At 43.9% G+C, this 13,661-nt stretch overlaps 1 pseudogene; it reads right to left on the reverse strand.

Moving 5' to 3' along the window:
- The window catches only part of LOC102820109, a 59,530-nt pseudogene that overhangs the window by 15,095 nt on the left and 30,774 nt on the right, over positions 1 to 13,661 (reverse strand).

Consider the following 13,661-nt stretch of genomic DNA (forward strand, 5'->3'; position numbering starts at 1 on the left):
GATGGAGTGGCTGGGTACACTAGACCCAGAGAGGGAGAGGGGCTGTCTGCTGATGTCTGGGGGCAGACTTGCAGGGTATACCCTTTGGTTGGTTGATGATGCATGGAAGGGATTGTAACCATGGCATTGAAACGATATACAATAGGCTGAATGTAAAGCTAATGTTCTCCCATGTAAACTATCACATAATTCACAATAAAACATTAAAAACAAAACAAAACTCATTTGCCATCTCCTAGTGCTTTGTTCTAATCAGTTTGATAATATCCTAACCCTAAAGAGCTAAGTATCATCTGTGGATTTAGACATTTCAGTACGGTCTCCTTCTTCCAACATAATGCCTCACAGCCTTGATCCCTGGGAGATGGCTATCGCTACTCATGGTGTTTCTGTCTAGTGAGCCAGGTCTTCTTTCTTATCAGAGCAGCCTCCAGGGCCCAACACAACTATGTTTGGAGTGATCTCTTGTCAAAGAGTACTATTGTGCCACTGTAGGATAAGCACTGGACTGTTAACTGCGCTAACTATCAAATCAAAAGTTCAAGGCCACCAGCCGCTCTCACAAATTCTATACAGGATCGCTCTGAGTCAGAACAGACTTCACAGCACACAATAACAACAATCTTGTCAAAGGCATTTGAGTCTCAGTAAAAGCCATCTATTGTCAATTTCTTGTTGGCCAGCTTATCCTATGAAAGCACTTAAGTAGATTTCACAGGGAATGTTTTCATGACACAGTTATTCTTGGATTTTCCTTATCTGGTGTTTTCTGAGTATTCAGAGATTCTACTACATGTAGAACTGCCAACCTTCTACAGAGATGCCCTGCATACGTCTGAGCCCAAGCTGGAGCCCTTCTTCAAAATGGCGCTCACAGAGGGGGAATCTTCCAGTCCTCTGACTCTGGGAGAATACATTGCATTGGGTCTTGCATTTTTTGCCAACATCCCCCCTCCTCCTCCTTGACAATCTGGACTTACCGGTGCCCACAATACACTTACGTCTAGAGAGCTCCATGAATAGTAGCTGCCATGGCTCTATTGGCTTTAAAAGCCAACTGTGGGGTCAGGGGATTGAGCGAAGGATCACCTCAGGCCTCCTTTCCTCCCATTGTTCATCTCAGAGGTGCTTTGAATATAACAATTTAGGACCCCAACTGAGTTTAGGGCTAACTGTCTGCCTTTGATGTCTTTAAAGAAACGCCGTGCTTGAACGAAGCAGCAGCATTCGTTTTAATGAATGTCTCTCAACCAGGTTTCCACCAGAGGAAGACGGATGAGCTTCAAAAGTAAGTACTTTAATGTTGAACATCAAGAGTGTCTGGTGAAGCGACTGTCCCACTTCTGGGATTTTGAAGGTCAGGTTCACACACAAGCGCAGCATCATTGTGCATTTAGGAAAGCATTTTGGGCCTGAACGACAGTTGCTTTATTTACTTGAAATGATTAGCATCTTTGCTCTAGAGGGAAACTCGCATCGTCTATGAAAAGTGATGAAAGAAATTGGGACTGGGTCCTGGTGACGGTTCAACAACATGCTAAACACAACACACAGCACTGAGAAAGAGGGGGCTGTCTGCTCTCATAAAGATTTATAGTCTTGGAAATCTTATATAGGGTCTCATGAGTCAGAATTCCTGGTGTGGCACTGTAGGATCAGCACTGGATTGTGAACCACAAGGTCGGCAGTTCAAACCCACCAGCTACTCCCTGGAAACCTGATACAGGGTAGCTATGAGTTGGGACCGACCTGACAGCAATTAACAACAACAACAAGGATTCAAAATAGACTTGATGGCAGTACGTTTCTTTCTTTCTTTGGTTTGAACGGCACTGAATCAGACCCATGAAAAGTGTTGAAATGGTCAGTGCTCGGTTATTTGTTTACTACAATAAAAAAAGCAAACAATGTTGTTTCTGATGAGTAGCTGGGACGTTTGAACCACCACCTTGTGATTCAAATCAACCTTGCTGATCCTACAGAGCCACATTGGGACTCCCAACAATACAATAAAACTATCATTTTCCATGTGATCTATTTTAGTCACAGTGAAAACATTTTTTTATTTTGAAACAGCTTCTTGGACTACTAAACATTCCAAAGGCCCTTTCTTTAGAAGATGCTTTTCTGCTTCATGTTGGACAGATGGAGAGCTTGGGTAGAGCAATGGGGCAAGGACACTGCTCAGGTGAGGTCACCATGGCTACCTCAGCACTCTCAGGGCATTCCATAATTCACTCAGAGGGTAAGAGCACTGGTGAGAAAACCGCTCAGCTCCAGGGCAAGCTGCTGACAGGGGGCTCTGCTGATGGCTTTGGGGAGCCACAGAACCCTCTGAAACTGTCACCTTTGGAGCCGTGCAGATGATTTTGGCTTAGGAGCTATTACCAAGGGACCTACTCCAATCATCCGACCTCCTGCCCTGAGTTCCCACACCAGGCTCCAGGAGTGAGTGAGAAAGCAGAAAATAAGGATAGCTGAAGCCTGGCTCTGGATGGACCATGTTCTCTGCATAGGCCATCCCTGGGGCTGATGTGATCTTTTCCTGGAATAATATTCATAGTTAGTGTCTTATCAAGTGCTCTCTCTCCTCTAGGAGTTGGAGAAATAGTCTGCTTTTCTGTCTTATTATATAGGAGCAGAATGTCTCTGGGCACCTCTCCTTGGGAAAGCCTCTGATGACTGATAGGAAGACGGGACTCTCCCATTTCTAGCTGGGAAAGCTGAACAGGAGAAAAGCCTTTGGACAAAGACTTTCATTAGTCATGAAGCAGACCTGAACGTTCTCAATCTTTAGGTGCCCCCGCTTCATCCTGATCAACACCCAGGATAAGAGTTCACAGTTGGCATGGTTGAGCAAGATGTGCTTTGCCATCGCCAAGGTAGGGTGCTGGTCAGATCAAAGGGTGGAGGCATGGACTTGAATATTTGATTTCTCTCTTGGGGGTAAGTGCCATCAAGTTGGTTTCCACTCAGTGGCCCTTTGTAAAGAGTTTCTGAGACTGCAAATCTTTGCTGGAGCAGAAAGCCTCATCTTTCCCCTGTGGAGTGGCTGGTGGACTCAAATCACCAAGCTTGTGGTTTGCAGTCTAGTGCTTACCCTACAGAGCCCCCACACTCCCCATCTCTCTCTTAGGTATGCCTTCTGAGCAAACCTTACTGGAAGTGCTTGGACTTTCTTGTGCCCAAACTCTCTTTGGGTGTTCCTTCTCCTGTCATGCCCACCCCCTGGCCCAAACATTTCCCCTTACCTGGGCTTGGTGAGAAGGAAGATGTGGAGATGGGGGAAAAGGATGGGGGAGGCTGTGGAGAGAGGTCTGGAGCTGTTGGCAGAGTGTGCAGGAGAGGGAAGATGAGGTGGAGAGGCTGAAAGAGTGGAGGGGCCCCACAGCAGTGTGATTAGTGGAGCTGGTCAGACTCTAGCCTTCACTTTAAATCCCCACAGGGTGGGAGGTGGGGAGGGAAGGAACGTGTTCATCCCTTCCACAGGGAGAGCAGGATCTGAAAAACCCTGTGGCTAATCACTCTTAGCACAAACCCCTCCTCAGACTGGAGACCAAGGAGGGGCCGGGCACAAGTCAGCCACTCAGGAGAAACAGCTCTTCGTCCCTTGGCTGCCCTGCTGCCCTCAGAACCACCTGGCCCCCCAGCACCGCTCTTTCCCCAAGAGTGTTCCATGCCTCCCTCTTGGCAAAGCAATTCCCATCTCTGAACACTGGGCCAGGCAGCGGCTCCACACTGTTGATGAAGTGGCAGGTGCCTGCTAAAGCCCAAGATCCCTTAATTTGCCCACTGCCCAATGATGTCTTGTTGTTGTTATTAAGTGCTGTGGAGTCAGTTCCGACTCATAGCCACCTTGAATAGGGTTTCCCAGGAGTAGCTGGTGAGTTTGAACTGCCAACCTTGGTAGTCTAGTACGTATCTTATTGTGCCACACCAGGACTCCAATGATGTCCTAGTGTTGTCATCAGAGATACTACAGCATGGTGGTTTAAAAGAAGATTAATGGGTTGTCTCTTGGCCATGGTGATTCTGTCTGAGCGTTTGGACAGAGAATCTGGTGGCTGCTTATAGATGCATTGGGCTCCCTCATCACCTGGCATCAGTCCCCCCACAGTGTGACTCCATGTCCATGTTGGTCCTTTCCTTTTATAAAGTGTCACTCAGAGGGAATTAGGATTAGGTCCCACCCTACTCCTCGTTAGCTTAACTGACAACATCTACAAAGAAAAACCCTATTTATCCAAACACGGTCACATCCACCAGCACTGAACTTGGAAGTGCCAGCATTGAACTCCCAACTTATCTTTTAGGGGGACACAATTCAACCACTAACAATTAGCCAAACTGGGGACCTGCTTTTGAGAGGCATGGATCCCTTTGCTCAACAATTTTGCTTGTATAAATTCCTCCTGACCCTGGAACATGAACTGGTCAGCTCTGACTAGACCCCCATCTTTGGGACTCTTGAACATTTGAAGCAACCTTGCTCATTCACTTGCATGTGTGCAGCAGAATATATGACTTCCTAGGGCTTCCTAATTCACTCAGTGATTCATGAGTCCCACAGGTGATTGTTGAGATCCTACTGTGTCCTGGTGTGGCACTGTAGGATAAAGCACCGGACCACAAGGCCTATTTGAACTGCAAGGTCGGTGGTTCAAACTCACCAGCTGCTTCTTGGAAACCCTGTTAGGGTCGCTATGAGTCAGAACAGACTTGACGGCACTTAAGAACAACTGTGCACTAGACTTTGATCAAGGATCTGGGAAGAGAGCAGTGAAACAAATGACAACAACAACACGACAAACTCTTGTCTCTGTGGAGCTTGTATACTTAGGGAGAAGAAACAGTACTAACTGAAGCAAATTCTCTTTTGCTTGAAAAGAATTTGCATGAAGTTTTCAGTAGGATGTTTGAGGAAGACATTCGTGGGAAGGTGGCGTTGATACAATACCTGAATGAGGTAAAGGTGTGAGCCACGTGGACATGGGAAAAGAACATTCCAGGAAGAAGCAGTTGGAGGCCCAGGGTGGAGCAGGCCTGGCTGATGAGGCCAAGCAAGGAGGCCAGTGCCCCTGGGCTGAGTGAGCGAGGACAGAGTAGGAGCCAGCAGATGGCAGAGCAGTGGCCACCAGAAACAGGAGGTGTCCTGGGTTGTAAGTTGCTGGCTTTCATTCCCAAGGAAGTGGGGAGTCTCAGCAGCTTTGAGAATGGGGTTGATATCAAGGGGCCACTCTGGCTGCTGTGTGGGCGCTAGACTCTGGGCGGAGTGGATGCAAAAAGGTCAGCATCATAATAACCCAGGATGGGACTGGGGCCAAGAGCAGAAGTGATCGGGCTCTCCAGCGGGATCTTCTGATGAATCGAATATGGAATGTGGAAGATACAGGGTAAAGATGAGTTTTAGCTTGAACAACAGGAAGGTAGAGGTATCATTACAAAGATAAAATGGAGGGAGCTTTAGAATGGGGAGTCTCAGAAGTTTAGACTGAGGCACTGGGCACATGAATTCTGAGATTTCTGTTAGATATCCAAGTGTGTGTGTCACTTGTCCAGTGGATGTTGTTTGGAGAGTTTTAAATAGTATTTGCCTATTATATTGTATTGCATTAGGTTAAAAAGCGCAGCATGTTGCTAAGTGCTGGCAAATTGGTTCTGACTCTTAGCAACCCAAAATACTGCCTGTTCTGCACCATCCTCTCAACAGTGGATTCACTTGAGCCCATTCTTGCTGCCACTGTGCCAGCCCACCTCATTGGGGGTCTCCCTCTTTTACGCTGTCCCTCCACTTTACGGAGCATGATATATTTCTACAGAGACTGGTCCCTCCTGATAATACGTCTGAAATGTGAGAGATGAAGTCTGCTCTTCCTGACTTCTAAGGAGAATTCCGGTTGTACTTCTTACAACACAGATTTGATGTTCTTCTGGCAGTCCAGGGTACCTTCTCTTCTAACATTATAACTCAAATGCATCCGTTTTTCAAAGGTCTTCTTCACTCATGGTCCAACTTTCCCAAGCATATGAGGTTAGTGAAAATACCATGACTTGGGTCAGTTGCACCTTAGTCCTCAACTGACATCTTTGCTCTTGAACACTTTAAGGAGACCTTGTGCAGCAGATTTGCTGATACACTATGTCATTTTATTTCTTGACAGCTGTTTCCATTAGTGTTGATGGTGGATCCTAGCAAAATGAAGTCTTAGACAACTTCAATATTTTCTTCATTTATCCTGATGTTATTTATTGGTCCAGTAGTGAGGACTTTTGTTTTCTTTTTACATTGAGGTGCAACCCATACCAAAAGCTGTGGTCTTTAATCTTCATCAGTAAGTATTTCAAGTTCCTTCCTATTTGCTTTCAGCAAGCAAGGTTGTATCATCTGCATATCACAGGTTGTTAATGAGCCTTCCTGCAATTCTGATGGTACATTCTTCTTCATATAATCCAACTTCTCAGATTATTTGCTCAGCATACAGATTGAATAAGAATGGTGAAAGAATACAACCCTGGCTCATACCTTTCCCGATTTTAAAACATTCAATGTTTCCGTATTCTGTTCAGACAACTGCCTCTTGATCTATGTACAGGTTCCTCATAAGCACAATTAAGTGTTCCAGAATACTCATTCACCACAATGTTGTCCATATCATGTCATGAGCCACACAGTCAAAAGGCTTTGTGTAGTCAATAAAGCACAGGTAAACATCTTTCTGGTATCCTCTGCTTTCAGCCAAGTTCCATCTGATGTCATCAGTGATAGCCCTCATTTCACGTCCTCATCTAAATCTGGCTTGAACCTCTGGCAGTTTCCTGCCAATGTACTGTTGTAGCCATTTTAAAATTGTCTTTAGCAGAATTTTACTTGCATGTAACATTAATGATTGTTGTTTTTGTTAAGTGCCATCGAATTGGTTCTGACCCATAGAGACCCTCTATAGGGTTTCCAAGGAGCAGCTGATGAGCTTGAACCACTGGCCTTATGGCTCAAACCGACTTTGCAGTCCAGCGCATTAACCCACAGCACCACAATACTGTCTGACAATATTCACATTCTGTTGGGTGATCTCTATTTGGAACAGACACAAATATGGATCTCTTCCAATCAATTGGCCTGGTAGCTGTCTTTAAAACTTCTTGGCGCAGGTGAGTGTGTGCCTCCAGTGTTGCATAAGTTTTTTGAAAGGTTTCCATTTGTATCCCATCAAATCCAGGAGCCTTTGTTCCTTGCCAAGGTCTTCAGTGTACATTGCTCTTCTTCCTTAGTGCCATTGGCTATTGATCAGACATTATCTCGTGAAGTGTTTGAACACTGACGATTGTTTGCTGGTATGGTGACTCTGTCCATTCCGTAGAATCCTTCATTATTTCAAGTTGAGGCTTGAATTCTTTTCCTCAGTTTTTTTCTGCTTGAAAAATGCAGAGCGTGTTCTTCCCTTTTGGTTTTCTAAATCCAGGTCTTTGTGCATGTCTTTATAATATTTAACTTTGTCTTCTCAAACTGACCTTTGGAAATTTCTGTCCAGCTCTTTTACTGCCTCATTCTGTCCATTTGCGTTAGGATGTCTATGCTAGAGAGCATGTTTCAGAGTCCTTTCTGACATCCATTATGGTATTTTCCTTCTTCCTTGTCCTCTTAATGACATTTTTCTTTCTTCCTGTATGATGCTCTTGATGTCATCCCACAACTCTTCTGGTCTTCAGTCTTTAGTGTTTAATATATCAAATCTGATTTTGAGATGAGCTCTAAATTCAGGTGGAGTATGTTCGATGTCATAGTTTGGCTGTCGTGGACTTGTTCAATTTTCTTCAGCTTCAGCCTGAACTCGCCTCTGAGCAGTTGATGGTCTGCTCCACAGCCCGCCCCGGGCCTGGTTTGCCTGGTCATCTTGGACTTTCCCATTGCACGTAACCATAGATGCAGTCAATATGATTCCTGTGCATTCCGTTTGGTGAGATCCATGTGTAGAATCGGGCACATAGACAGACCACAGGTTGCAGGTGGCCTCTGAGGTGTGTAGGGGGAACTCCCACCCAGACTTCTGCTGGTTGTGACCCAGCTCATGGACGGGTCCCCACAGGCCATTGCTCCTCATGCCTGCTTCATGGGTGAGCTCCTGCACTGACTTCAGGTGGCACATGATGGGATACCCAGAGTGCATCCAGCCTGGAATCCAGAAAGAAGAGGTGGGTGTGTGAGGTTTACCCGAACCTACCTTTATTTCTACCTGTGGTGTGGCTTCCCTGCTCCATCCAGTGCCCCAGGGATTCCAGCAGCATCTTGCTGACTACCATGAATGCTCTCCTTGAGTTGGACAGGAACTGATTGGTCCCTAGTTCTCCCCCAGCCTCCCTCACTCTATCTCACCTGAGTTATGCCTTCTCCTCACTCTAGCCATGAACAGCATGAACATTCTTCACTCAGTCTTTCTGGCTATAATCTAATGTCTCCTTTTTTCAAGGGTTTCCTTTCCATGTTGGTAAAGGAAGTGACCAGTAACTGGGAAATTTTATATGGGTAACTCTGCTGGCATTCAAAACACTGGGGGCATAGCTTCCAGCATCCCAGCAACATGCCAGCCACCACTGTGTGACGATCTGACAGACGACTGGTGGAAGTATGGCATAAATACCACACATCCTTCTATCACAGAGCCATGTCGATGTGCTTTCCAATATAGAATTCCAGACCACAATTCCCTGATGGTTATTAAGAGATTTCAGTCTGGAAAATGTGAAACCATTGACAGAAACTGAGTCTTCCCAGAAGAGAGAGAGAATGAAAAAATTTGAGACCTAGGAAGGATGCTGAGGTCATAGCTGGCTTATGCCACTCACATGATCACATCGGTCTAACTGTGCAGGAGAGGAGTTATGGCTGGGAGAGTGCTGATATTAAGTACCATTGAGTCAGTTCTGTATAGAGTTTCCAAGAAGTGACTGGTGGGTTTGAACTGCCAACATTGAGGTTCACAGTCCAGTGTTTATTTTACGGCGCCATGCCAGGACTCTGTATGGACGGGATTGTTGTTGTTGTTAAATGCCACTGAGTCAGTTCTGAGTCCTATCGACCTAGTACAGGACTTCTCAGGAGCCGCTGGTGAGTTTGAACTTCCGACCTTGTGGTTCAAACTGTCCTTGCTGTCCAGTGCTTATCTTATTGTGCCACCTCAGGACTTCTGGTGACTGGGATAGAGGCTTGAACATTTTTTTTGATGGTGGAAAGCGAGTGATCCAGACAGTAAGGTGTGCTGGAAAGGTTTCAGGTCTGGAGTTACAAAAAAAAAAAAAAAAAAACAAGACAAGATAAAAAACCCTGGTTTCTCATTTTATCTCTGCAACGAATTCTTTGCAACTTTGGGGAATTTTTTTTAACTTGCCCGAGATTTCTTATATGTATGATGTTGTTATTGTTGCTGTTGTGAAGTGCCATTGAGTCAGTTCTGACCCTTAGCGACCCTGTATAGGGGTTCCAAGGTGCAACTGGTGAACTTGAAATGCTGATCTTACAGTTCAAAGCGATTTTACAGTCTGGCGCATTAACTCACAGTGCCACACCAGGACACCAGGACTCCCTTATATGTATATGGGACCACAGTAATGTCTGCCTCAAAAGACTGTTGTAGAACTTGAATTAGATAATGTTTATGAAGTTGCTCTGTAAACTGGAAAGGGTCTTGCCAATTTGAGTGACTACGAGGAGTGACAGGAACCACCACTCTTGGGTCACTTTGTCACACTGTGGTGGTTTGCATGTTGGAAGTGATGTGATGCTAGAGGTGATGTCATTACTATTTCAATTACCATCACAGTAACCCACGGTGGACAGATTTCAGTGGATCTTCCAGGCTAAGACTGACTTCTTGTTGTTAAGTGCCTTTGAGTCATTTCAGACTCATAGCGACCCCGTATAGGGTTTCTGAGGAGTGACTGGTGAGTTTGAACTGCCAACATTGTGGTTTGAACCTACCTTACAGTCCAGCGCATTATTCTGCAGTACCACACCAGGAAGAAAAAAATCCTGAATAAACTGACCAGTGAAAACCTTCTGAATAGTAGCAAAACATTGTCTGATATGGTGTTGGAAGATGAACCCATCAGTTTGGAAGGGCTATCTCCTCAAAGTAGAGTGACCTTAATGATCTAGATGTAAAACTTTTGGGACCTTTAGTTGTTGATATGACACAACTCAAAATGGGAAGAAACAGCTGTAAACATCTACACAATGGAATGTGGAATGCATAAATTATGCATCTAGAAAAATTGGAAGCTGCCAAAAATTCAATGGAATACATAAAGAGTGATACCCAAGGCATTTGTGAGCTAAAGTGGGCTGCTCCAGGCCACTTTGAAGAACAATTATATGGTCTATGCCACGAATGACAAATTGAAATGGTATGGTGTCACATTCATTGTCAAAAAGAACATTTCAAAATCTATTCAGTGTCAGTGACATGATGACATCCAACCACATACAAGAAAGACAATACGACGATTATTCAAATTGACACTAAAGTCAAAGATGAAAACTTACAGAGTTTACCTACTTCTGCAGTCTGAAGTTGATCAAACGTGCAAATCAAGATGTTGTGATAATTACTGGTGATTGGAATGGAAAAGTTGGAAACAAAGCAGAAAGATTGGTAGTTGAAAATTATGACCTTGCTGATAGAAATAATGCTGGACACCACATTATAGGATTTTGCAGTATCAATGACTTATTCATTACAAATACCTTTTTCCAACATATAAACTCTGTATGTGTGGACCTCACTGGATGGAATACACAAGAATCAAATAGACTACATTTATGGAAATAAATGATAAAGAAGCTCAATATCATCTGTCAGAATAAAGCCCGAGGCTGACTGCACAGCAGACCATCAATTTCTCATATGCAAGTTCAAGTTGAAACTGAAGAAAACTAAAACAAGTCCACAAAAGCCAAGGTATGATCTTGAATATAACGGCCCCCCCACCCCCTGTGAATTTAGAGACTGTCTCAAGAGCAGATTTGACTCATTGAATGCTAGGGACCAAAGACCAGATGACTTGTGGAATGACATTAAGGATATCATAAAGAAAACAAAAGGTCATTTAAAAGACAAGAAAGAAAAAACCAAAGTGGATGAAAGAAGAGACTGCAACAAGCCTCCAGAAACCAAAGTGGCTGGAAGAACTGAAGAGACAGTGCCAAAAGATTGCTCAAGATGACAAAGTAGTATAATGAAATGTATGACTTCCATAACACTTAATTGTGGGCATGCAGAACTGTACGTAGACAAAGAAACAGTTGTTCAAACAGAACAAGGGTGTGGTTTTAAATCAGCAAAAGTGTGCATCAGGGTTGTATTCTTTCATTATACTCATTAAATCTGTGTGGTGAGCAAAACATTTAGAAGCTGGTTTATATGAAGAAGGGTTCACATCAGGGTTCAAAGAAGTCTCTGCAGTATTCAGAGAACACTAATTTCCTTGCTGAAAGTGAAGACTTGAAGTCCTTACTGATGAAGATCAGAGTACACCTTCAGTATGGATTGCACCTCAACACAGTGAAAACAAAAATCCTCACAACTGAACCAGTACTAACATCATGATAAATGGATAAAAGATTGAAGTTGCTAAGGATTTCAATTCATTTGGATCCACAATCAATGTCCATGGAAGCAAAAGTCAAGACGTCAAATAATACATTGCATCAGGTGAATCTGCTGCAAAAGACCTCTTTAAAGTGTTCAAAAGTAAAAATGTCACTTGAGGACTAAAGTGTGCCTGACTCAAGCCATGGTATTTTCAGTAGCCTCATATACATTCAAAAGCAGGACAATCAGGAAAATGGAAGACAGATGGGGTGGTCTATAATCAGGAATGGTGTGTACCAGGGCAGTATTCTTTCACCATATTTATTTAATATGGATGCTGAGAAAATAATCCAAGAAGCTGGTTTATACAAAGAAGAGCTTGACATCAGTATTGGAAGAAGTCTCATTAACAACCTGTGATATGCAAAGAAATAATCTTGCTTGCTAAAAGTGAAGAGGACTTGAAGCACTTACTTTGATGCACATCAGAGACTACAGTTTCCAGTATGGATTATATTGCAACATAAAGAAAACAAAAGTACTCCCCAAATCCTTATGGAACATAAACAATATCATGATTGTTGTTGTTAGGTGCCATCGAGTCGGTACCGACTCATAGTGATCCTATGCACAGCAGAGCAAAACACTGCCCGGTCTTGGGCCAACCTCACCACTATTGCCACACTTGAGTCCATTGATGCTGTCACTTGGTAAATGGGGGGAAATGGATGTCGTCTAGGATTCCATTTTACTTGGATCCACAATCAATGCCCATGGAAGCCGCAGTCAAGAAATCAAACAGCATGTTGCCTTGGGCAAATCTGCTGTAAAAGAACTCTTTAAACTATTGAAGAGCAAAAACATCACCTTGAGAACTATGGCGCACGTATATCAAGCCAGGCTGTTTTCAATCACCTCACATGCCTGTGAAAGCAGGGCAGTGATTAAGGAAGACCAGAATGATGCATTTGAATGTTGGTATTTACAAAGAATATTGACTGCAAGATGAATGAATATATCTGTCTTAGAAGAAGTACCACTAAAATGCTCCTTAGAATTGAGAGTGATGAGACTTAGTTTCACATATTTTGGGTATGTTATCAGGAAGGACCAGTTCCTTGGAGAAAGACATCAAGCTTGGTAAAGTAGAGGATCAGCAAAAATGAGAAAGACAAGCAGGTTGGGCGGCAAGCAGTGTCAGTGGCCAGGCTACTCACCTTCCTGAAACTTCTCTGTGCCTCAAGGCCCGCAGGCTCCCAGCATGCACCTTCCCTTCTGCCAAGATGCCCAAGAGAAGGAAGTTCAGCTGAAGGGGTGGTGAAAGAGGAGTTGAAGAAGAGATCCATGAGGTTCTCTGCTATACCTGCTCCTGCAAAAGTAGGAACAAAGCTGAAAAAGAGAGCAGGAAAGGCTAAATCTACAGACAAAAAAGCACAAATAAAAGGGAATAACAGGGCAAAGGGAAAATGGGCTAAAGCAGATAACTAAGAAACTAAGGGATTTACCTGCCTAAAATGGAGAAATTAAAAACAAGGAGAGCCCAGACTTTGGTGAAGCAGGAGAGAAAGAAGCCAAGTTGGATTAATGTTTGTCTATAATGTCGTACTGGAGTTCTGGGGTGGCACTGTGGGTTATGTGTCAGACTGAAAAGCCATTTGAACTGCAAGGTCGGTGGCTCAAGCTCACCAGCTGCTTCTCAGAAACTCTATACAGGGTCACTATGGGTCAGAATCTACTGGACGGCACTTGACAACAACATCATGTCGTACCAGTGGGGCCTATGTCTCTATCTCTCTTCTTGTACAATCCAGAGGAATATTCTTATCAACTATTTAGTAAATGCAAGTTTTTTTAGTGGCCCTAGAAACATTTTTCAAAAAGAGGAAATCCCACTTCATCCCATTTTTTTAAGTGTAAATACTTTGTTGTTGTTGTTAGGTGCCATCGAGTTGGTGCCAGCTCATAAATATCTTATGCACAACAGAATGAAACACTGCCTGGTCCTGAGCCAACCTCACAATTGTTGCTATGCTTCAGCCATCGACACTGCCATTTTGCCAGTCCATCTCGCTGGGG

The sequence above is a fragment of the Chrysochloris asiatica genome, unplaced genomic scaffold (assembly GCF_000296735.1).
Source record: "Chrysochloris asiatica unplaced genomic scaffold, ChrAsi1.0 scaffold00041, whole genome shotgun sequence".
In the NCBI taxonomy this organism is placed as follows: domain Eukaryota; kingdom Metazoa; phylum Chordata; class Mammalia; order Afrosoricida; family Chrysochloridae; genus Chrysochloris; species Chrysochloris asiatica.